General features: G+C 30.0%; 1 protein-coding gene across 2 annotated transcripts in view; it reads left to right on the top strand.

Moving 5' to 3' along the window:
* Window positions 1–24978, top strand: part of LOC129960879 (uncharacterized) — a 44236-nt gene that overhangs the window by 6214 nt on the left and 13044 nt on the right. Inside the window, exon 1 of one of the 2 annotated variants that reach the window (XM_056074589.1) lies at window positions 16574–16715. The exons of the other annotated variant lie outside the window; for it this stretch is intronic. The gene's annotated coding sequence lies outside the window, so the exon portion shown is untranslated. Of the gene's footprint in view, window positions 1–16573; window positions 16716–24978 lie in introns of those variants that run through there. 2 annotated transcript variants of the gene reach the window in all.

A 24978-nucleotide genomic window follows, 5' to 3' on the forward strand; every position in this document is an offset into this window, starting at 1 on the left:
GATGTAGAACAATACAACAGTGAAATATCTATATATCCATTCATGAATTTCGAATAACTGAATTCGACACTATATACGTGACGAAAAAAGTAACAATATATATTATTATATATCTATATTTAATGAAAAGTTTCAGTATTAATTCATCGTTGTCTGAATAGAGCGTTCTACAAATATGAGAAGCACATTTATCATGTCAGTAAGTGAGAAAAATGAAATATTAAGCTAGAAAAATATCTCGAAAAGCGTAATGCTTCTTTCTATTCAAAACATCCCTCACCAATCAAAAGACTGTACTGCAATTCGTTTAGAACATTCAGTTTTTATTTATAGAAATTACAGGGTTTCGATAACATTCTCCAAAATATGTCAATAAAGAGCATGAAAACACAAATTATTTTCAAAATACTGGAGTTGAACCTTCTTATCAGTTAGGTTGAAAACGCAAATTAGGGTCAAATAAGACATTCTTGCATATGCTTTAACAACGTGCTTACGAATGATGGCTGCTAATTAAAGATGAAAATGATCCAAATAATTGCACTGATATGGATCACTGGAGCAATTAAAACGGAATCAAAATATTTTTGCTGATTTACTAAAAAAGGAAAAAATATTTACAAGCTCTCACTACTATGAACCGTGCAAGGAATGTTAACTGATTAAGAAAGAAATATATTAATTATTTTAATTTGGAATTTTCTTTTCAAATTTAAACCACTATTAATTATTTACAGCAGATAAATGATTAAGAAGTTCTCCATGGTTAGGGAGAAATAGATCATACTTCTCAATTAACTAATGATGCTGTTCCAAGCGTATAGATTCAGATGCAGCAAAATGAATCGATTCTTTATGAGATAATTTTGAAGTGTTAATACTTCTGTAAAGTCACTGCTCAAGCATGGACTTAACGATGCATACCTGAGAGACAAAGAACTTTTTCTTAATATCCTTGAAACAAAATAACATTTTTGACCAATAATGAAGGTAACTCATTTATTGGCATAATTATCATAAATGTATAAAATATTTAAGACGTGTATGCAACTTGATCAATAAAAAATTAATGCAATATTATTGTGACGCAACTTGGAAAATAATTGCTCAATAAATTTATGAAACATTATAATGAATCGCATATCAGCTGAAGGACATTTTTAACGTCTCTTTTGCAATGCTTCGAAACATTCAATTTGGCCTTCAGAAGAAATCGATGCTATAGAGTAAGCGTTCGTTAATAAGTTCATTCTACAGAGAAAGGAGGAAAGTTTCCGACTTCTTTTTCACATTATGTTGAAGCATACTTATAGAGAAACAATAAGGCCAGAGAATCGAACCCCCTTAAGGCGAAAATGAAAAAAGACATCTAAAAATAACAACATATTCATTCTATCTGTTAAAAAAAGATGGTTTGTATTGATAGATGATTCTATCAATACAAACCATCTTTAAAAGTATATAAATAATGCGAATGAGATGAATTCATTGAGAAGAGAGGTAGATACAAAAATTATTAGGATATCTTAGTTTCAGTTTCAGTTTCAGTTATATTAACGTCCCGTTTGAAGCAACACTAGGGCTATTTTGGGACGGACCTCGTAATTTTGAACTGCGGTCAGATGACGTAGGATATCTTAGTCACACTAGGTGTATTTTATCATTACAGAATAATTTAAAAAAAATTTTTAAAAAGAAGATATCTACTATAATTTGTTCCATTTTTAGTGGGAATAATTTTAATATTTTTATATTGTAGGTGCGTGATTAAAAAAATATTTTTTCTCCTAAAATATTTTCATTTAGTTTTAGATGAAGCAGATTACTTGAAAAAAAATATTTAAAAATCGTACCTCGATTTTAAAGTATTTACATATTTAAAGAAAGAAATATATACATCTCTTTTTGGCAATATCGTACATTTATCATTGCGGAGGACTTAGTATTTTATGACAAAGGAATGTCTCGAAACAGTTTATATCTTCTGAAGGCTATAAATTTACCTTCCATTTTGAAATATTCATAGATAAGAGAGATATATTTGTAGCGCAATGAACTCTGCAAGATTTTGTTAAAGTTCGAGTGACAAAAAATACGCATCCAGATGACATTCAGTATAAAATTAGCTATTAATACTTTTTTATTAGGCTGTATTAATACTTTTTTAGTAATATTACAGCCACCTGGTCCTTGTATAACATTTTCCTTTTGTTTAATCAATCTCCTCCGAAATTTATTTCATTAGTTTTAGCTACAGATGCTTCCAGATAGTTGTTTTATGGCTACCCTGTTCTTACTGTAGACACGTTATAGTACAGGGTAGTTATAATTAAAGTGACCCTATTCAGACCCTTCTTGAACCCATTTTGTCTTTTGGATTTTGATGAAATTTGGTATATACGTTATATGGACCGTGAGGAAAAAATTTCTGCAATAAAAAAATAGTTCAAATTTTGACCACCAAGGGGAATTGTGGCGCCTAAAAAAAGGAGCAAAATAGGCCAGAATCATTAAAATTTATTCAGTTACAAAATTATCCAATCCAGAAACCGAGACCTTACCAACAGGGTCCCGTGATCCTCTTTGATTGTATAAACTGTAGCCACTAGCACAAGGAAATCACGAAATTTACAATAGTTAATCAATGTAAATTGAAAATAAAGGAATTGTAGCGTTAGAGCATGTTGCTTGTAACGAATCAGTTTCAATCGAATAGAGCTAGAGTTGATTTGGAAGGATTTCTGGGTACTTTTGAGTGTATATTCTATGCTATTCAAACTTTTACAAAACTATTGCAGCTACAACTGCTAATCTTGAATTGAAATACTTGTTCAATTTCCTTTATGTGACTAAAAGCTTCCTTTCTTGACTAAGCATCCCCTATATTTATGAGTTACTTTGTTTGGAATGGATTCACTTTTCAATCCTCACTTCATTTTTAATCCATTTCAATATTAAAATGAAAAGTTACCAAGAGAATCACTGGTGCTATATTTTGCGCAGTATTTATATATAGCAGTCAGATTACTGAAATGTTTTAAAATGTATATAAAACGTATAGTATAAAAAAAAACTTGTTAAAAATACAGAAAACATTTTGCATTGACTTTAAAGACACGGATAATTCATTCAAATTGCTGTTTATATTTTGCTATAATAAGTAATATTTTTTAAATTTGTTTCGAAGTATTTTGATGTCAATAAACAAACAAAATGGGAGAATCATTCGTTAAAACGTTATAGATCCCAACATCATAGAATCCAATAAAAGAATGAAATAGGAATCTAAAAAAAAATTGTTTGTTTACAACGCTGAGAACAAATGAATTCAACAGACTTGGTCTGGACATTGTTTCTACAGCGATCGTTAAAACATAATATTTAAATCCTTTAATTCACTCGAAAGATTAGCAGAACATTTTATAAGAGAGAACAAAAATGTTTGCGAATGTAAGTCTCGTAATATCTGAAAAAAAAAGAGGAAAATCTTTGTTAACATTAATTAATGAAAATTTTAATTTTGGAAGTCTTCTTTCACACATCTTTTTTCTAATTGTCTTATTTCTGACATCATTTGAAATTTTAATTCTCATGCTTAATATAAAAGATTAAAAGAAGATTTCTGCATATATATTTCAAAACTGAATTTTAAATTAGTTGCGTTAAATGTATCATTTCAATTTAATGAAAAGGGAGAGACACGAATTTCAATACAATAATATCCGGAGTGATGTGTATGTTTTTTTTAATGCTGGAAATGTAAGAGAATTGAGTAAAAGGAACTTCACATTTCATGCGGCTTTCATATCATGCTATCTATTTAAAATTATCATATAGTTCTTCACAATGTGATAATTTTATAATATGTCATTAAAGTTATCAATTGGAAAATATAGTATTTGCACCAGTCACTTTCGATTTCATATTTTGTACTACTACCATAATTTCATTTTCACCAGATTTTCTGGTCATTAGCAATTTGGTTATACTTTCCAGAAAAATGTTTATTTTTTATGTATTTATTTTAGTTATGATACATTTGAATAATCTTTGAAAATTGCATATTAATCCATGAAATCGATTTCTAATTGTATTGTTTTTCAGAAAGTGTTGAAAAAATCTTCGTGCTCTACTGAAACATTATGTATAATAATATTGTCTTAAAAACTTTATCACCTGTATTCACTGAATGCATCGAGATAAAATGTAATATAAAAAAACCGATATAATGATTACAATATTTACTTCATTCGAGCAAATTCATTTTCAGTGTTTAAATGCCTTCAAATTTTTTGCCATTTCATGAAAAAAAACCCATTGTTAAAATAAATTGATAAAATTGATGTAGACTCTCGGTGAGAGATTTTTTTCAAATGAATTAGAATGTTAATATGTTAAATTACAAATGTTTCTTAATTCAGAGAAAAATATATTAATTTTGTAGATATTTCAGAAACAGCATATAATACGCAAAATGTTTTGCTTTCAATATTCACAATTGTACGTTTCTTTCTAATATCATCTTCATTTTCAGAATCTTCTGAAATTCAATGTATTGAAGTTAGTTTTCAACTATATTCCTAAGGGCAGTTTGGATCCTTTACTGCTGTTCTTTTCTTTAAATGACATAGTGATAGGTTTGACATTTGTAATGTTGTAAACAAATATTCTCCATCAAGTAAGGATATCGAGAAAAATTTGTTTTAACAGAAATTCCATAAGATCTATTTCTCTTTATAAAAATAATTGTGATCTTGATCATTATCATTCATTGAATTTCTTGTTTTGGCTTTAATAAATACTTTTTAAGCTTTTGTTTCTTTATTCTCTCTTTACTTTCTTGCTTCTTCATACTAAGCTCTTGATGGTTCAGCAACAAATCACTTACGCAATATAATTTTTGCTTTGAATTAAAAATAAAATCAATCAAAAATGTTGTTATACTTCACAGAACTTGCATGTTTGTAAATTGGAAATCATGAAAACTTTGTTTTTATTCGGCACCTTCACCACTAGCTAATTTTAATGTCTGTTCCCAGTTAACACCAGAACTCTGGTTCATAATTTTCTCCTATCAATGGTATGGAGGGATATAGATATCTTGAGAGCCAGTCTTTATAATTTTGAAAAGCGTTATGAAAACAAAATGATGCTGCACATATTTCACTTTTTGTTATAAATAAAGTAAGGCATGAAAAGTGTACAAAGGGAAGCTTTCTCTTTCTATGATTTCGAAGTCTGGTTATTTCTTCTTTCTGGCGAAGAACTAACTTTACCTGAATAATTCATTTTTAACAAAAAGACAGAGGAAGCACATAAATAAAGCCAGCTAGCGGGAAAATGAATGAATATTAAAACAAAATATTTAAAAGCACAAATCTCAAAGAGTTTATTTGGGAAACTGGAAAAAAGAAAAGGAAAGGATGAGAGAGCAAGTTATTGAAAGGTACCCAAATTTTGAATTCCTCTACGATCATAGATAGGTTGATTAGATCTTTAAGTCTAATAACACTAGATTAGTTTCCTTTTTTTTTCATATTTATACTTCGTAATGACACGCTTAGAGTCGGTCGCTAGCTGGAAACGAATTTCGTAGACATTAGTTATTTCTTTCAAATTTAAATTTCTAATGCGGGATATAGAAAAGATCTTCAGGCCGCTGTGGGTTGGTGGTAAGGTCTCGGCTTCAGAGTAGGATGGTTTCAGGTTCGAGACCCGAATCCACCTAAGAACCGTCATGTAAGCTGGTTTGTTGCGCGTAAAATTCGTCGGGGTCAGACGTCCTCCCACTGGTATGGAAGTTTGGAGAGGGGGTAACAGCTCAGATCTGACCGCGGTTATCTGACCTCGTTATCTGACCGCGGTTCAAAACAATGAGGTTCGTCTCAAAATAGCCCTAGTGTTGATTTAAAATGGAATGTTAATATAATTAAAGAGATATATATATATTGTGAAAGCAAAATTATGTTTTATGAGACTTATTAAGAACTCCCTTTCTTTAAAAATAATTTAACTAACCAAACTCATTTTCAGAAACGTATCCAATTACTCTGGTATGTTTCCAATTATTCCAGAGACTTTGGAGTATTGAGAACATATGTTTCGACCAGTGGCGGCTTGCCAATTAGGTTTGAAAAACTGAGTATTTCCCAGAAATTTTTTTAAAAGCTGGTTTTTACGTTTCTCGGCCTATTTGGTTATTTTTCTATGTTAGGAGTTTGATAAATAATTAAAACGGGAAAAATAATAAAAATAAAGAATGAAGATAGAAAATGAATAAATAAGTTAAAGCGTTGGAGCTACATGGAGACCGGCTTCAGAAGATTTCAAAGTTTCTTCTCTGTGCAATAGCCAAAGATGGAAATCGAAGATATCTCCCATTAAATTTAGCGGTGGTTATGCTGCTTTGGGTGCAGAATACGTTAGGAGAATGGTCAAATGTATAATGCTTTTTCATTATTTTTTCCCCCCGTGCAAGGCTCGTCTTTGTTCTCTTCGCTTTTTCTGTTAACTATTATTTGATTCTGGCTTTGAATTCATTTTGTTCCAAAGTAAATTGCTTTAATATATATTCATTCACATTTATTAAAATTCATTCATCGAAAAAAAAATATTGCTATAATTTTCTTAAATATAATTAAAAATTTTAGGCTATTGAGAGGTAAAGCTGTCTTTTTTTAGAATTGTATTTTAATTGTACTCTTTTGTAAAATATTTCTGCAGCATTGCCCGTTTTGAGACTCATGAGCTGTTGTTTGTAATCATAAGAACGAATTGATCTGAGGAGTGTATATTTGTGATGATAAACTACTATACATTGATTTCAAACGCCTGTTCTATATGACTCCTTAGTACCTTTTCTGCAAGGACATATTTTAAATTTCCTATAATCCTAATTTTGTTTTAATTTTAGAATAATTATTCTAACAATTTTGTCGTGTAATGATGGGAAAATTGAGAAATGGCATCTTCATAAAAACTGAAAAGCGGATTGTGATATGCGAAGACTTAAAAGCGCATATAAGAATGAATAAAAATTAGTAGTTTAATTCAGTAACAGAAAGCATTATTTGCCCTTCAAGTACAATGTAGTTGATCCACTCTTCAACTTATTTTTAATTTCTCGTATACGTAGAAAAAACATTGTAATCGTTAAAAAAATCAAGCTCCAGATTTTGTCGAATCTCAATATTTCATATCTCCTTGAGTTCTGAAAAACACATATTTGGAATTATGTTTACATGTGAATACCATAATACAAACGCTTTGAACTCAGCAGCTGATATTTGGTATGTAGTCTTTATACCTAATTTGTAAATTTTTACTACAAATTTAGAACGAAATTCATTCACAGAAAGTCTGTCTGTCAGTCTGTCCAAGTATAAGTGAAGACGATAATTACAAAATGCAAAGAGATAAATGATAGATTTAACGAGATAGATTTTTAAGAGATAGATCGTTAATATAAGATTTAACGTCTAAAGCGTAGATTTCTATCAAAATCTGAACCAAGTCCGTTTTCTGTATTTTTTGTATGTGAACGTGATAATTAAAAATCTGAGATAAACGAAATTTGGTGCACAGTTTCGGTATCTAAAGTGTAGATCTTTTTGAAATTTTTAATCAAATTTGCTGACAAATTGGTCATATATTGGTCTTTATTTTCAGAAGTACGTAACCATAGAAAAATTCAAAAATGCATTGACTTAAATAAATCAAATTTGGTATATGATCTTATTACTAAAACTGTAGTTCTGTGCCGAATTTCGGTTTCAGTAATTGTAAAAAAGCGTCCAAAATGCATATTCGCTTTTCTATATTAAACTATGAAACACAAAACTCTCACATGTAAAACTCTGAACATAAAAATCTGAGCACTCGTTGTGTTAACCGTCTTGTCTACAGTTTTATGCGAATAAGGGAGGACAGAGCAGCTTTATTAGAAAGTATAAAAGACATTTTTAGGGAGATCATTCTCCCTGGTTTATTTGACATTTGCACTACCTTCTGACCTTTTATATCAACGATAATATTTGGGAATCTAATTTTTGTTTGATTCTTGGAAATCGCAAACTAGTCATTCGAATTGATTGTCCAAAACGAATTTCAGTTTAGTTGTATTGATACTCCTTAAACCGTCACCCTCAACTCTATCCCGCAGATTGATGGTTCTTCATTCTGGCATCTCCAATGATCAATGATGTCGATCAAAATAGTTATATATATTGAAAAATCAATTATGGATGATCCTCTATCTCCATTTCCCGTTGAAACGAATTAGTTATCATCATCTTCTTCTTTTATCAATATTATGTTTTCTTCTGTCTCGTCATCAGTTTCCTTCCATGCTCGGTATCAAATGACTTTGAATCATAATTAACAACATACATGAAAAGTAATATTTATGTAGATCATGTGAAAGTTCTTGTAAAAAGTCCATTTTTGAAATAACATGAAAGATAAAATGGTGGACGGGACGCTACTTCTTTCTAAATTTCAAGCTACTCTCCATATAATATAACACACTTTTCCAAATACATCAAAATTATAGTTTCCTATTCTCAACTACTCTGTGATAATTGTCAGGAAAACACTAACATCCACAAAATAAAATCCAAAAAAATATCTTCTCGTAATCACTATATCCTATTGGTGTAAGAAATATATATTTCCCTTGCTTCTGATTAGCATAGAGGACGAAATATAGCAGTTACTTTTTCTGAATACTGTGGTAACGAAAGTTAACAAACGTTCATAGATATGACAAAAAACGTTCTTCTTCCATTAAAATTTCTTAATCAATAAAAGAACTTTCCAGCCTCAACTGTTTACACAATAACCAACTGAATTTTGCAATATTCTCAGCCTTCAACGTGAGGAGATTTTCTATGATTAAGAATTCTTTTAATCTTCATTTCCTTCCTTATCTTCCAAGATCATCGAAATAATTCGAAATAAAAGAAGAAATGAATCATTGAAAAGGAGGCAGCAACTCCACGCCCTTATGGGCGAATAGTTACTTAGTTTAAAATTGATATTTAATCAGAAAAGATAAATAAAGAATATTGGCTAAACGAAGGTCCTTTGAATACTACTTTGAGTACGATACATTTTCATCTAAATTTGGTTAACATTTAATTAGGTTTAAAAGAAATGTAAATCATAAATAATTTTTATTTCTATGTTCTATTTTTTAGCTCATCGCATGTTGAAGGATTTCAACTTTTAGATGCCCTTCCAATTAAAACTTGACACACCCTTTGACTTGGTTACCTTGTAAATAATGAATATTTCTTTTCCTTCGAGAACAATAAGAAGTACAATGGAAATAACGTATCCAACAAAATGAAAGGGTGTATAAAATATTATTATTTATTTAGAAGACGTGGAATGCAGAAATTTTGTTGCGTGGCAATAGTTTGAATGAATTAGTTAGTGCTGTACACTGTAATAGATGCATCAGATGTAAGAATATTTTCGGTAACTAGCAGCATTTCACATGATAAGCCTTGCTAAAAGGTTAGAAAAGTTTTTCTTGGTTCTACCCATTTTTCAAAATCAAAATAGAGACAAAAAGGAAACTATGATACCTTTCCTTAGTTTTCTATTTTATAAAATTAAACATTTAAATTCTAAAATAGAACTATAATTTTTCCATTATTTATTCTATAGTCTACAATATCAAAATTAAACAAAAAAAAATTTAAATAAAAAATTAGTCATTTAAAAGAATTTTGGTATTTCTTTGTTTTATTTATTTGTTTGAAGAAAAAAAAAATTTTTTAATGAAAAAGAATTTTTTTTTTTTTTTTTTTTTTTTTTTTTTTTTTTTTTTTGCTCAAAATAGAACGGAAACTTAAATTTCAGAAGAAATGACTTTAGAGAATTAAATAATGCTGCAAAATCAAATGCCGAATGCTGGGAAGAAATGTAGGAACCATTAGATATAATTAAATAAAAACAATTTCTCTTCTAACTGCAATAAAACAATAAATAGAATAAAAATAAAACAATTTCGAGTAATTAAGCAAATGTTTCTGAAATAAAGGAATCTCGCTAATATCGAGTGATTCATTAATATGGTATGAATATTAAAATTTAAAAGAGCTGTATTGAATAATACTACTACTAAATGAAGAACTGAAAAGTCTTTTAATTACGGAACTGAGCTTATAGAATAGGCATGTATTAATATTGAGAAGACTTTTAATTTGATTATTTCATTTGTATTTTTGTGAATACACAATGAAATGCAATATTAACGGGAACGTATTCTTTCTTTTTAATAAACACTCACAACAATTTGAGTTTGTTAGCTGTAATAATTCCAGTATTGAAACCTGGGATCTTAAGAATCCATCAAATTATCGCCCTATTTCTTTGACTATTGTTTCTGTAAATTACTCGAATGAATGATTAATTGAATACTCGCATATTATTTGAAGTCAAATAAATTTCTAACACATTTCATAGCGGGGATTCGAATGCTGCTCTCTCTTGAAACAGATAAAAGACTCTCTTTTTTGCAGAGAAAGCATTTTGTAGAAATCTTTTTTGATATCGAGAAGTCGTATGACTGAACTTGGAAGTCTGAGCTTTTGAAGAATTTACATGATTTGAAATTTAAAAGACACCTACTCATTTTTATTAGATTTTTTTTACAACTCAGGCAATTCCGAGTCAAAGTGGAATATGTTTAAAAAAATTGTTGTTTTTTTTTAATTCAAAAGAAGAATCTTCCTCAAGAATAGCGTTTTAAGCCTGGCTCTTTTTATTTTAAAAATGAACAATACTCTGAAACAATTATCGCCATCTGAGAAAGGTTACTTATATGTTGCCGACCTGTACATTTCTTGTACAGTGATACATATGAATTTTATTCAAAGACAATTGCAAATGCAGTAAACAATATAACAAAGTGATGCAACAGTTACAGGTTTACCATTTCAACATCTGAAATTGCTGTATTTTTGCCGAAAACGAAATTTGCATTATCCAAAAACCAATTTATACGGTAAAATTATAAAATTAGATTTTTTGCCAAAAAAAAAAAAAAAAAAAAACTCAGTTTTACTTTAATAAAAAAATTTACAAAAAAAAATGCGAGGGTGTTTTAAATATTCTAAAAGTCATGTCCACTACAGCTTGGGAAACACCACTAAAGTACTATACTCTCCAAGATTGATTTTGATTGCACAATATTTAGCTCTGCTAGGAAAAGCGTTTTACAGTAATTGGACCCCATTCCCTACTTAGCTCTTCGTCTTTGTTCGGAAACTTTCAGGACATCAACTGCAAGATGCCTCTACGTTGATTGCAGTAAAAAGATAAATGTTATCATTGCATTATTATTTCAGAATTCAATCAAACACAAATAATCCATTTCATGATTAAAAATTTTTCCCACTCCTTCTTCGTTCACAGATTGTCAGAAAATTATTCATATCCGTGTTTTTCACAGAAATTTATAAGATCCTTTCTAGTTTAAATTTACTTTACCTGTAAATAACTCCACAACCGAAAAATAATCCCTCCCCCTTTGGAAATTATTACGGTTAACTTTTTTAAGTTTTTTAAAAAAAATTTTATAAATCCGACACGATATCATCTATCACCAATTTCTTGATGAACATAAACAACAATATAATGATTTCATAGCAATATATTTAGAAATATATTGCTATGAAAGCATATATATATATATAGAAATATATATTTAGAAAGCAATATATTTTATTAATTCAGTAGATCACGTTTCTCTTGCTATTATTTTTCAGACAAAACTTTTTCATTTAAACTTCATCCTTCATGTTCAGTTTTCATCGCAGAGATACCTGCTGTTTTATATGCTTTGGAAGAAATAACAAATTTCTTGGGAAATTATCATTTACACTTATTCAGAACTATTAGAGTTTTAAGAACCATTTCATATTCAATCTCAAATATGTTCTTTGGTTTTAACTGTTTTAAATCTTTAATATAAAGCCTTATCTAGCAGTTTTAATATTTTATTTTGCGTGACATAATCTCATATTGGAATTGTGTGAAATGAGAAAGTGGAGAAATTGGCGACGGCTCAAATCATTAGTACTTCCACTTTGACATCCTTGAAAAAGTAAACAATTTAACCTTCATTTTAAGTGGCAAAGTCAGTGGAAATGGAAATGCAGGATGCGATCTATTTAACCACACTTGTAACCAGCCTTCTCAAACGAAAACCCTTTTAGGAAATGGTCACACCATAAACGCAAACATCTGTATACACACAATATACGCAAATATCTATATACACACAACATACACAAACATTTATATACACACAATAAACACACACATTTGCTAACCGGAGAACAGACACCAATGTGCAGCGTAAATGCATCAAGTCATTTCAGCATATTTTGTGTTTAATTTTAACTTCACAGTTTTTTAAAACTAATTCTGTTGCTTAAACTATTTTAATTTGGAAAACTTGGCAGCCTCATCTTTCTGTTATTATGAGATACATAATATTAAAACAGTGTTTTTTAACTGAAATGTTATTGACTTTTTTTCATATTAGTTTTCTACTTTATTAAGTATGGAATTTCACTTAGTTTAGAGTAGCACGCTCAAATCTATGATTTTTGCGGAAAAAAGTATTTTTAAAAAAACAAAATAATTTTAAGCAATTCACATGAATGATATTTTTTGTTTAATAAGCCACTTTTTGGTGTTTTTATCAACATAAATTAACAGTTTCAAGAAATTTTAGTTTTATTGCAGTGAGTTGTGTTGTTCAAGAACTAGGTTGTTAATTAGCTTAAAGTTAAGAGAAAACAAAACCCCAACTAAGAAAACCTTGTTTTCTTTCGGGGGCTGTATACATCAAAGATTTTTTTTTGTTTGTAAACATTAAATTTTTTTTTCTTCTAATGATTCAAGATAAAAATATTAAATACTAGCGTAATTTTAATAAAGCAATTCATAGTTACACGACAAAAGTGACAAACATTTCATTGCTTTATACCGACTTCTGTTGTTTCTCTTGTTTCCCTTTGTGAAAACTTTAATCATCGCATTTTAATTACATCTCACGATGAGTAATTCACTCTATTATAAATTATTTATTTAATTTATCCTGTATACATTCACTCTTGCTTTTTTTCAGTTTGTATATAAAATGTGAGTACTTAAAATAATGCAAAATATAAGTTTTTTTCAATCATATCTACTTTAAGCCATTTCCTCAATAACAAAAACAAAAAAACGAATAAAGCTTATAAATTGAAATTTTTAAGAAATTTAATTATGAAATATCAAGGATTTAAAACAAAAAGTGATAATCAAAATTGAACTGATATGTAAATTCCTGTAAAAATAAAATATACAGTTGTAATGGTATCTACTTAACATAATAATGTAGTATTATATTTGTTATATTTTATTTACATTCAAATGATAAGATAGAAATTTCTCTGTATGATTTGTCATCAATTATAAGCTTATGAAGTAAATTAAAAACTGCATTTTTCCTTTGAAAATTTTGTGCACAATTTTTTTTTCTAAAAAAGTTTCCTTGGATAATTTTTATAAATATATATATTTTTATTTTCTCTTAAAAATACGTACTCATTGTAAAATACATAATTAATCCTTACGCCTCCAAATTTTTTAAAATCTATTTAGAAACAATATTTGCTAATTTTTTCAAATACTTTTGAAGAGGAGCAAATCATTACAAATATAAGCACTTTTATAGCGTGATTTAATGCAGCGCTCTAGCAGTATGAGGAAACAAATTAATAAACGCTTACGCAACTGGAGCGTTAAAGAATACATTAGTTGTATTTATATATATTTTATATATTCTGGATTATATGTTTTCCCACATACAAGAGCCCAAATGGAATTTCAATTAATATTTTTAAAAAAATAGTTGAATTTCTGTAGATAATTTTCACGTTCTTTTTCTTCAGAAAAAAATTTTAATACTATAGTATAATTCAAATGTTTAAAAAATTATATCACGTTACAAGATTACTTACGAATAATTAATCTAACCAAAAAAATCATACTTTTTTTAGTGAACTAAAATTTAATGCATTTAGTGGTAAATATGTAATCATATAATGCAGCAAAACCTGAACAAAGATTTCTCTATGATTTCCTGAGAAATTAATTTGATAGAATCACAGAAATAACTTCTGAAAGCTAGTTACGATAAAAAGTATGAAAGATTTTTTTTTTGTATCTTGCAGAATCAGATTAAAGCTATGAATTTATTTTAAAATATTGTTAAAAATATTATCCAGGTTTTTGAACTGGCATATAAACGATTTCTCTTGTATCTTTCGAAGGTAGTAGTTCAAATTTTGATTTAATGAATTAAAGTGAGAGAATCTATTGAATTCTTTTTTTTATAATTAAATGGAATACTTAACTTATAATTACTCTTCTTAGGGCCATCTAATCCATCGGACTAACTAGACTGTAAATCGTGGGTACCATTAATAGAAAGGATCTTAATATATATTGTATTGATTTTATTTTAATTTTTAACCAAATGTTCATTTAATCATATTGTAAATTATGTTAGAAATAAAAATAAGATGAGGACTTTTTTAGACAGCCATCGATATTGTAATGTTACATGAACATGTATATCAGTTCAAAAATATTCCTAATTCCATGGCATCAAGAGAAATCTCAACAACTTTCATCCTGTCTGTTTTGGTGACCAAGAAATCTTCTTGACACTAAATCTTCTTTTAAAAGTGCGCAATTATAACTGTGCACAGAAAGAAGCAGCTCCTGCATTGCATAATTCTGGAGGCATCTCCATCTTCACTTTTTACTTATGTATAAGTACTCTTGTAGCGTTACATACAACTTTATAAGATACGGCTGTGCAAATTCACATTCTGACATTGGTCATAGTCTGTTGCATGTATTTATAGCCTTATGATGTTATTCGTCAGCAAAATCTTGAGAACCTAATGGACCAACTTTCTTCAACTTTTCTTTTATTCGGTGACTTAAACGGAAATAGGACTCTGGGGGCTCGGATAGTATAAATTCTTGTGGGTGGCAGATCGAATAGTTCGTGTCTGATAACTGTCTTTTTTTGCTCAATGATGATGAGAAAATCTACTTCTATGAACCCACACGTACCTTTCATAATGTCGATCTGCCCATATGCTCTCCTGAAGTCCTACCATTATATACTCTATGAATATTTCAATATTAGTGTTCATTACCCTGTCTCCCACGTCGATAGCGGCGATTCGACTCTTTGCCGTCAGCGTTTTTTTTTTTTTCTAGTGGGCAGACTGGACAGTATTTTCGAAACTGGTAGTTATCACTGAAACTATGATCAGTACCTCAAACATCTCGGAAGCAGTATAACATGTCGTTGATGCAATAATAAATGCTTCTAATATCACAATCCTGAAGACAACCCCACGTCTAAGAAAGTTTTGTAGATTTGGTGTAATGAGGCTTGTCGTGACAGTCATAAGAACAAAAAAAGACTTAGGAACATATTTAGAAGGTGTCCGACTACAGAGAAACTTGTCGCTTTTAAATGAACCAATGATCTAGCTCAACGCATTAGCCATCGTAGAAAGAGAGAATCCGAGATTAATTTTGCTTCATCCATCATATCCTCTACTTCCAGTGAAATGTTATGGAAAAAGGTTAAGGCCATTAATGATTTTCATCATGAATTTTCCAACCCTTTTTTAAAAACAGGAAACGAGTTGTATCCCGCCCCATTAATCTTCCCCAATATTCGTACAAATTTCCGCATTTGATTCTTATAGTCCTGATTTTCGGGCAATTAAGAATTGCGCGGAACGTCTACCATTGTGCTTTAATACTCGGAAAAGCTTTTCATATAACAGTGATTTCAGGAATGTTGGAACTGGAAATGGCCTTGTCTCAAACCCATGATACTAGTCCCTGGCCAGATGGGATCATATGCAACATGCTTCACCATTCGAATACAGCTTCCCTTTCCATTTCGTTACTGTTGTACAATCGAATCTGGTCTAAGCAGAAGTACCCTTCGCAATGACCTGAAGCTATTATGATCCCAGTCTTAAATCCTGACAAGGAAACTTCCTATCTTCTGAACCACCGACCCATTGCTCTGCAAAATCTTTTAGCGAATGGTCAATGCTCGTCTCGTATACAAATTGGAGAAACAAGGACGTGTCTCTCCATTGTAAAGCAATCTCCGTAGAGGTCGATCTACTTTTCATTACCTTGCTTTACTATTAACTCAAATACGTAACACATTTGTCAAGAAGAACCATCTTGTCTCCATATTCGTTGATTTTGAGAAAGTATATGACCATGCATAGCGCAAGGTATACTTTCGGCAATTTTTAACTTTGTTTTAGAGGAAAGTTGCGCATATTTTTGTAGAGCTTTTTATCTCATCGAACCTTTCGAGTTTCATATATGCACTTTTTAATCTAATAATTTTATTAAAGTTGTGGACGTTCCGCAAAGATATGTTCTCAGTAACGCACCTTTCATTGTTCATCTTTGCCAAGTTTTAACTCATTTGCCTTCATCTATACATGATAGTCTTTATGTTGACTCATGCCAAGGGAGCAATCTGAATTGATTACTTATCGAAAACTTGATTCCGACAAGCGTTCATGCAATCAAGAAAACACCTGGTAATATCCAAAGTTTGGAATCGTAGACATTGCTTTGGAAGGACTTCGGTAAGGGTCATATATATTGTTTAATTGATAAACCTTTATAAGTCGGATTTATTTCAGACTGCATATAAGAGAAATAAGTTCTCTGATGTTTATGATGATTTTATTTTTCACTTTTTAATTCGATTGCTTTGCTTTAGCATATGCATTTGAAATTTTAAAAAATATGTAATTTTTCAAACTTTTTTTCCCTCTAAAAATATTGTTTCATTTCTATTTCTTAATATATTTTTCAATAAAATATGTTGTTTTTTTATTTAAGATAAAGATTATTTTTTGCAACAAATCAGTTCACTCGTCATTTGATTGCTATCTAAATTTTGATACTCATCAATCGTGATAGATTTTGATAGAACTTTCGATTGCTTTTTGAAAACTTGATTGTGTTCAAGCATTCATGGCATTGAGAATAAGACTGCTAATGTCCACCGATTAGATACGGAGACATCGCTTTGGAAGGACTTCGGGAAAAGTCATATATATTGTAGGATTGATGGACCTTTATTTCTCGGATTTATTTCAGAATGTATGCGAGTATAATATGTGTAGTGATGTTGATTAATCTTATTTCATATGCTACCATATATTTTCAAAGTATGTAATTTTACAGAGTTCTAAAAGTATTGTTTCAATTTTATTTCATAATAAACTGTTCATTAATTTATTTTACTTTGCATTTATGATAAAGAATTTAGTTATATATCGATTGAACCATCATTTGTTACTTGTTTGAATTTTGATGCTGATCGGACTTGCGTAGTCGTCCTCGTCATCTAACCGTGGTTCAAAATTGCGATTTCCATCCCAAAATAGCCTTAGTATTGCTTTAAAACGGGATGTTAATATAACTAAGATAAACTGATCGGACTTTCAAGAGCATAGAGAATCAATCCTGGCGTTCTTCCGTTTCTGTAGCCTGGAGTGACACTTGTTTCATTCTAATATTTAATGGGTGCATATGATTATGGGATGATTAGCCTTTTTCTTGGACTTATACCAGTTTGTATGATTGAGCAATGCGTTTTACTATTTTTAGATTCCTTCAGAATTTAAAAGGATCTTTTGCTTTTCAAATATTTAGTCTTTTGAATTGTTTAAATGTCTCCAAATTATTTAAGATAATTTTTGCTAAAATATTTTATTTCCTTTTTTTTAGAGATTATTTTTAGTGCTATTTTTTCAATCTATATTTGTATTTCAATTTACAATTTTTAATATTCAAATTTTCAACTTTATAATTCCATTTTCACCATATACCTAAATGTCGATAGAATAATAGGAAATGCTATTAATATTCAGAAAGATAAGCATTTTGTTTGGATGCTCATTTTGTTTTCGCTGAGTTTGTATTAATTTTAACGTTCGTGAGAGCATTTTTCTTTTACTTTTCCATGTATTCTAATTGCCTTAAAATTGAAAGCCTTTTCTAAAACTTTTAATTTATCGTAATATTCTTTCACAAATGCACTTGCACTCTATAATGGTATTCATAAACATTTCGAAATTATTGTTTTTAAGTTATTTTCAAATCTCTTTAGTTATTATTTTATAGACAAATTGAGTTAAAATTCTAGTTACATATTTAAATTAAATCTGCCGCTAATACTTTTTAAATAAAAACTTAAGTTATTCATAAAACGAATTATTTTTTTTTCATGACATTAATTTCAAATTCGTGATTCGTCAAAACTATTTAATTTAGTATGAAAGGCATATTTCTTATTTTCGTCTGTGTATGAAGAATGAATGGAAGGTACCATTTTAAAAATTATTCTATTAAGGAAGAAATAAAATATTAGGGTATATTGAGAAGTGCAGATATAGCTAAAACGAAATGCTATTGCAACACTATCTATTGAAAGGATTTTAATATAATTAAATAGTAATTACTTCTTCGGAAGGAAAAATACGAATATATTTTTAATATAAATGAAAATTAGCAAGACAACTGAAAATTTCTCTTATATGAAGAAGATATGATATGTCAATATGTTAAGAAAGGTTATTTATAATTTATTATTGCATTAACCAATAAAAAAAATTACGATATATCTAGAAATATTCATTTATCTTGAATGTTTTACCGCGATGATGAAATTCTGTCATCGTCCAGCCCTATAGATAGGGTAGACCAGCCTGCCATTTTTCCTCACATCGAATGTGGATGCATGGTATATGAATCTACTCGTCCTATTGTTTTACGCCAATTAGTCTTCATTCACCTTTCTGTTTTACGAATTTTCTGAGGCGCCTTTCGATCCTCAGGGGCTCACCTACTGTAAGTGAATGTGAGTGTCCCAATTTGGAGGTAGCCAGGGACCTTTTCTTTCTCCCAGTTTACCTTCCCCGTCGCTTTCCATTTTCAGCTTTATTCTTCCATTCCTAGACGGCAAGCGAGGAGTTCTACTTGAGAAACTATCGCCGTTCTGATAGATTCTTGCTTCTCATGCACAGCCAAGGACTCCTAGTGGCCGTGCGTAGCGACGCATTAGACGGGAGATGCACTGTGGTTTCCGGTTTATTAAGTCGGCTGGTATCTAGACACTTGAGTGGTTAGTTTGCTAAGGATCAAGCGAAGGGTTGCATCTTGAGTTTGGTGCTAAGGGTAGCCCTTGTCAATGGGAGTAAATCTGAGTTTAGAGATTCCAAATAGAACCACGGTAAACGCCGGGACTAGAACTGTTCGATACCGGCGTCGGGTCTAAAACTTAATGTCATATGGGCAAATCAAAATGTTCTCTCTTTAATGGACAACACACTTTCCAAGGCATCAAACCATTCACAGAATTTCCGATTATAAAGATACATTTCATGGCGTGTCTAACCTTTCATGTTGAAAAGGATATTTTTAGAAAAAAGTGAGATCCCTCAAGAAATTCGGATAAGACAATTTTTTGGTTGAAGTTCAATCTTTAAAACAAGCCAAGCAGATTTTAAATCTCAGGTCATTGTTAACTATTTCCATTCAGGTGGGTCCTTAATCATCATTAAACTCATATAAAGGATCCTGAAGGGGAATGGTATAATGTTCCTATTGAGGAAATTACTAAAAAGCTAAAAGTCCAGGAAGTGACCCGTGTCATACATATTACAATACGGGGGATGGGAAACTCCTTAACCCTAAACGTCTTGTGTTAAATTTTCATTACCGATTCATTTTAATTCACCAGATTATATTAAAGCAGGGTACATGTGCCTCTTGGTAAGAATTTATAAACCAAATCCTTTGAGATGCATCCCGTGTCAACATTTGGGTATTCAAAATCTTTTTGCCGTGGGACACTGACACGTGCTCGCTGTGCAGAAGTCGACCACAACATTAACTGTATTGATAAAGCGAGTGTGTTAATTACAAAGGCGAGCTCACTTCATTCTCTCGAAAATGTTGTTGGACCCTCCATGTCCCCAAATCACTGTTTTATATTATGTGCTGTATGTATCCCGGTATTATCAGGCTGCAATACATATGGTCCACTACCGAACATCTGCCAAAGGCTAGGAAGCACATATTTGTCTAAAATACTTTCATAGTCTTCTGCATTCAGGGTTGCAGACACTAAAACCAATCGACAGAGTCCAAACCAGGTAAAACAAGACCAAACCCTGATTCCATCGCTTCCAAATTTAACCGTGGGAACACTGTATTGCGGTAAAGATGCTTTCGCCAGGTCCAGACAATCCGTTGGAATGTCAATACGGGAAGCATGATTCGTCACTTCAAATTATGTTCTTCCTCTGGTCCAGTGTCCATTTGCGCCATGTTGTATACCACTGTAATCATCAGAGCGCTCAGCTCGTTCATTGTCTCGAAACGTACAGCTCATGCGGTTTCTATAAATGTCTCACGAGTATTTTATATTCATATGAATGACGTTATAACGATGACGTGAAGACTATTCTGTTTCCATTTCGGAAGAGTCCGTTGACATGCTATATTTGCATACAGCCCTTATTTTCGTCGTTTCATTTTGAAACAATGGATTTCAAGCTTATTCTACTGGCAATAACTTGTAGAGCTTTCAAGCTATATTTTTGAGACTTTCACAAAAGTTGCATCAAACATTCTGTTAATACATTATACACATTAGAATTTGATTGCATTCACGCATACGAAATGAAGCATTATTTAGTAAACCACTCATTTTTCACTTAACATCTAGTATCTTTTAATTCTGATTGAAGGATATTGTGTACAATATCTTTTGTCATGGTTTCTGACATGACATTCTTTTGTATTAATAACTTTTCAAATTATAAGCAAAAAATTTGGTGAAATTTGGGATTTTTTTTATGAAAACCTTAATTTTTCCACAAGTATACGTGCTATCCTCATAAAAATGAACGCAGTTTATTACGAAAGCTCCCTTAATCATGTGCTAAAGTTTGGAAACTATTGTTTCATTAGTTTTTGTATAATTATCCAAAATATGTTCGTTTTTATTCCATTTAATAATGGTCCTCTATGGAGTTTCGCGAAAAAATTCTTCTCCGAAATATAATGCTCTACTATGTTGTTTACACGCCTGAAGTTTCATGATAATTCCAATTGAATTTTTCTAGATATTTAACAAAATATCTAAAATCGCAGGTGATCAGTCATCATAGGTCAGGTAGTGTATATTGTAATGAATTAAAAATATAAAATTTTTTCATAGATATATATTACAAAGCTTATATTAAGATATATAACTAGAAAACAGAGCTTCGACCGGCATTTTTTTTTTTTTTTTTTTTTTTGTAAGATAACGTTTTTTCGGATAAAATATTTAGATACGAATCATACACTGATTACATATGAATATTTTTCAATCTTACCTACATATCAACTGGTTATTTAAATAGAAAAAAAAATCATGAATGCACTTAGACTTAGTTTAATATATAATTCGAAACAATCTGCTATATTATATTAGTCATTTTATCTTTATCTATCATTATTTCACTCATGGTGAAATCGGGTCCGAGGTGAAGCTCCTTTTTAATATTTATGTAAAAAAAAATTGCATATAAATTCCCTCTGCATAATTCACATTTAGTTTAACTTTGTGATTACCACATGAAACATAATGATTCAATTTGTTAAAAAAATATTTACCAGAAAAAGAGTATAAACGAATGAAAAATATCTAATGCTTTAGAATGTTTCTACACGAAATAAAGGAAAGTATTCGAGAAGAAATATTTAATATATCAGGAACAAGTCAATAACATTTTATGCATAAGTAAATAATATTTTATTTCTAGATGCAAAATGCCCTTTCATCTGGATTTTCCAGAAATTGGAACAATTAAAAATCAATTCAGCGCGAAGTTTTAAGGTTTCATTCATGAAGTTAAAATTGTTCTTTGAAGCATACATTTTTATATGCTATACTCAATAACACTTTTTGATTTTGGTGGAATTAAAATTGTTTTAATAAGCTCTTTATAAAATTTTATGAACATTTAATAAAAAATGAACTTTTTATTAAAGACTGAAGTTTGCAACTTCTTGTAGAGAAATGATGAAAAATATATGAATAAATCTTTTATATATATAAAAAAACACAACCAAATCTGAAGTTTACGTAGAATTGATATTGGTTGCTTCTTTAATCGCCAACTTGTTTATTCCACCCTTTCCCAGCAAATGGAAAGAGAAACTACATTCACATACTTGGCCTACATAGAGATAGCCGCATACAAAGTTCATCGTTCTACTTTCACCCAAAATAAATCGAATGTTCTTTACTTCCTAATCTTTCATTTTGTTGCAGTCTCGTCTCCTCTTAGTATAACAAATGAAGTGCAGATGGTTAGATTCGCAATTACGACACACTTTTGCTTTTTGAAAAACCCCGAAGGCAGTGAGTGGACCATGAGTTGTTTTCAATCTTGTGATTAAAATTTCCCAAAACCGAAAGGGAAAGGAATTGTAAAAATAAAACCAGTTATTCAGTTACAAGAGTCAAATAGATTTTTCTCTTTTTTTTTCTTTTCTAATGTACTTGAGTACTCTCTCTTAAAAAGTATTAAAAGAATAGTCAACTTTTGTTGTTTGATATAAGAAACTGCATCTAGAAAAGGGAGCTCCTCAAATCCCCCCCCCTTGACTTTTCGCTTACAAAATTACATGCCACTCTTTTTAAAACAGAAAACTGTTTCCATGCAAAAAAAAAAAAAAAAAGATCAAATGTAATAGTTATTTAAATTAAAAAAATTTTAATATATCACGTTTTTAAAATGGACCAAGAAGCATAAAATAGTTTCTCTTATATTCATATAGATTTATAACCTCATAGACAGCCCTGAAAATTTCTAATTGTGAATTTTCAAAATCACAAATTTTCAAGACAATCTGCATGGGATTATGAGAGGTTATTTTAAAATTTTTATTCTATTTCAAAAATGTAGTATATTATTTTTTTAAATTTAAATGATTATATTCTGCTTTTTAGTCTTGTATGTCTGAAATTTCGGAATCAGTTTTAAAAAACCTCCCGATGAGCTAACGATTTGGCAGGACGCCATCTATCGGTAATAAGCGTTTTTAATCGATTGCAAAATTTGAATCGAACATAGAAATCAATAGACAGAAAAGAAAGCGAGTTCATATTGCATTATCGTCTATTTTTGGGCCATGTTTATTTTCAAGTTTCTAGATCATCGAAAAGTTAGTTTAAAATCGATTGTGACATTTGTATCGAGAAGACAAGCAGAGAAGAAAGCTAGTTTATAAAGACGTGTTAAGAAAAAGTGCAAAACAGCATTGATTAATGAAAAATTATAGAAATGAAGTAAAATGTAACTATTAAAAAAACGAAATGGAATATTTCTGAATTATTGAAGGTAGCATCGAAAAATTCTGACAAATAGTAATAAATAACATGATACTTTTTTTATCATATGAAAGAAAACAAAAACCTGGCTATCTGAGAAATCATTACAGCAGATTAAAATATTTAATCGGTCTGAAATAATGTTTTTCACTTCAATTTGAGTAAAATTCAGGTCATAGGTTCATATAATACGGAATAAAACATGCATCAATTAAAATATTTCTTTTCTTGAATTAGATATCTTTGTTCATAGATTTTTAACTTTTTTGAAAGATATTTTTTAATATATAAGAAAAGAAAATCAAGTAAATAATGGTGTGATTATTTTATCATAAATGAATTATGATTTTGTCGCAAATAATGGATTAATAAACTGTTCAAGAACGAATTGAAAAACAGCTTGAATTCAAGTTGGTATGCAAGTTTTTATTCAGTTAATAAGCCTTTATTGTTATTTCGCTTTTAAATATTCAAAATATAATTTATTCTTTTTATATATAAAAGTTGTCTATCTAATGTTGTCATTATTCGAAACTGGTTTCTAAATCGTTAAAATCTTGCTTGCAATGAAGTAAAGAAATAAATCTTATATCGATTCAGTCAATAAATATATATCTGAAAAAATTCGAACTCAAACATATTATACAATTAAAAATATCAGGACATTTTCAGATTAACTCTTATTTATTTATTTTTCTGGTTTTTCTGAAAGATCGAAATGAAATGTTTTTTCTGAAAGATCGAACCTTTACAGTTGTGGCCAGAGTGTCAGCAGATTGGTAAAATTTTTTTTGGTAATCTTGATACATAAAATTGAATGTCACTTTATTTATCTGAACCTTATTCAATTCTACAGCCCTTGACGGATTCAAACGAAAGTCAGCACATATGTTCCTTAACATCTAGAAGGATTAATTGAGTTATTAAAACGTGCCAGGTTCTGTTCTCCTAAAGGGGATGGAAATAGTGGAAACAGATTTTATATTTTTCCGCCATAATTTCGGAACACATCATTATACAAAAAAATTTTGTATACCATTATAAATTTAAAAAAAAAAAAATTGCGTTTTAGTACTACCCATTCCAGTTTTGAATGACAGTTTCTCTAATTGTAATGAATTTGTTAAGTCATATCACTGACTCTTCGACCCGCCCAAATGAACACGGATAAATAATACTGAATGACCGGACCGCCGCAACAATAACACTGGAGGAATTGTAGTTGAGTTCTAAGGGTCATCACCGGCCACGGTACAACCACTCCCTAAGGAAGTACATCCCTTAACCCTTTCAAAATTTTGATACGACCAGTCGGCGTATAATAGGCTTTTTAAAAAAAAACCTGGGCGTTTTTTTAAATCTCATTCTCATTGAGTAAGAATTTATTTCATTTTATAAGTTTCACAGTTTTTGTTGAATTATTATACACTTTGTCTCATTAGCTTCAA

The sequence above is a fragment of the Argiope bruennichi genome, chromosome X2 (assembly GCF_947563725.1).
Source record: "Argiope bruennichi chromosome X2, qqArgBrue1.1, whole genome shotgun sequence".
NCBI lineage: Eukaryota > Metazoa > Arthropoda > Arachnida > Araneae > Araneidae > Argiope > Argiope bruennichi.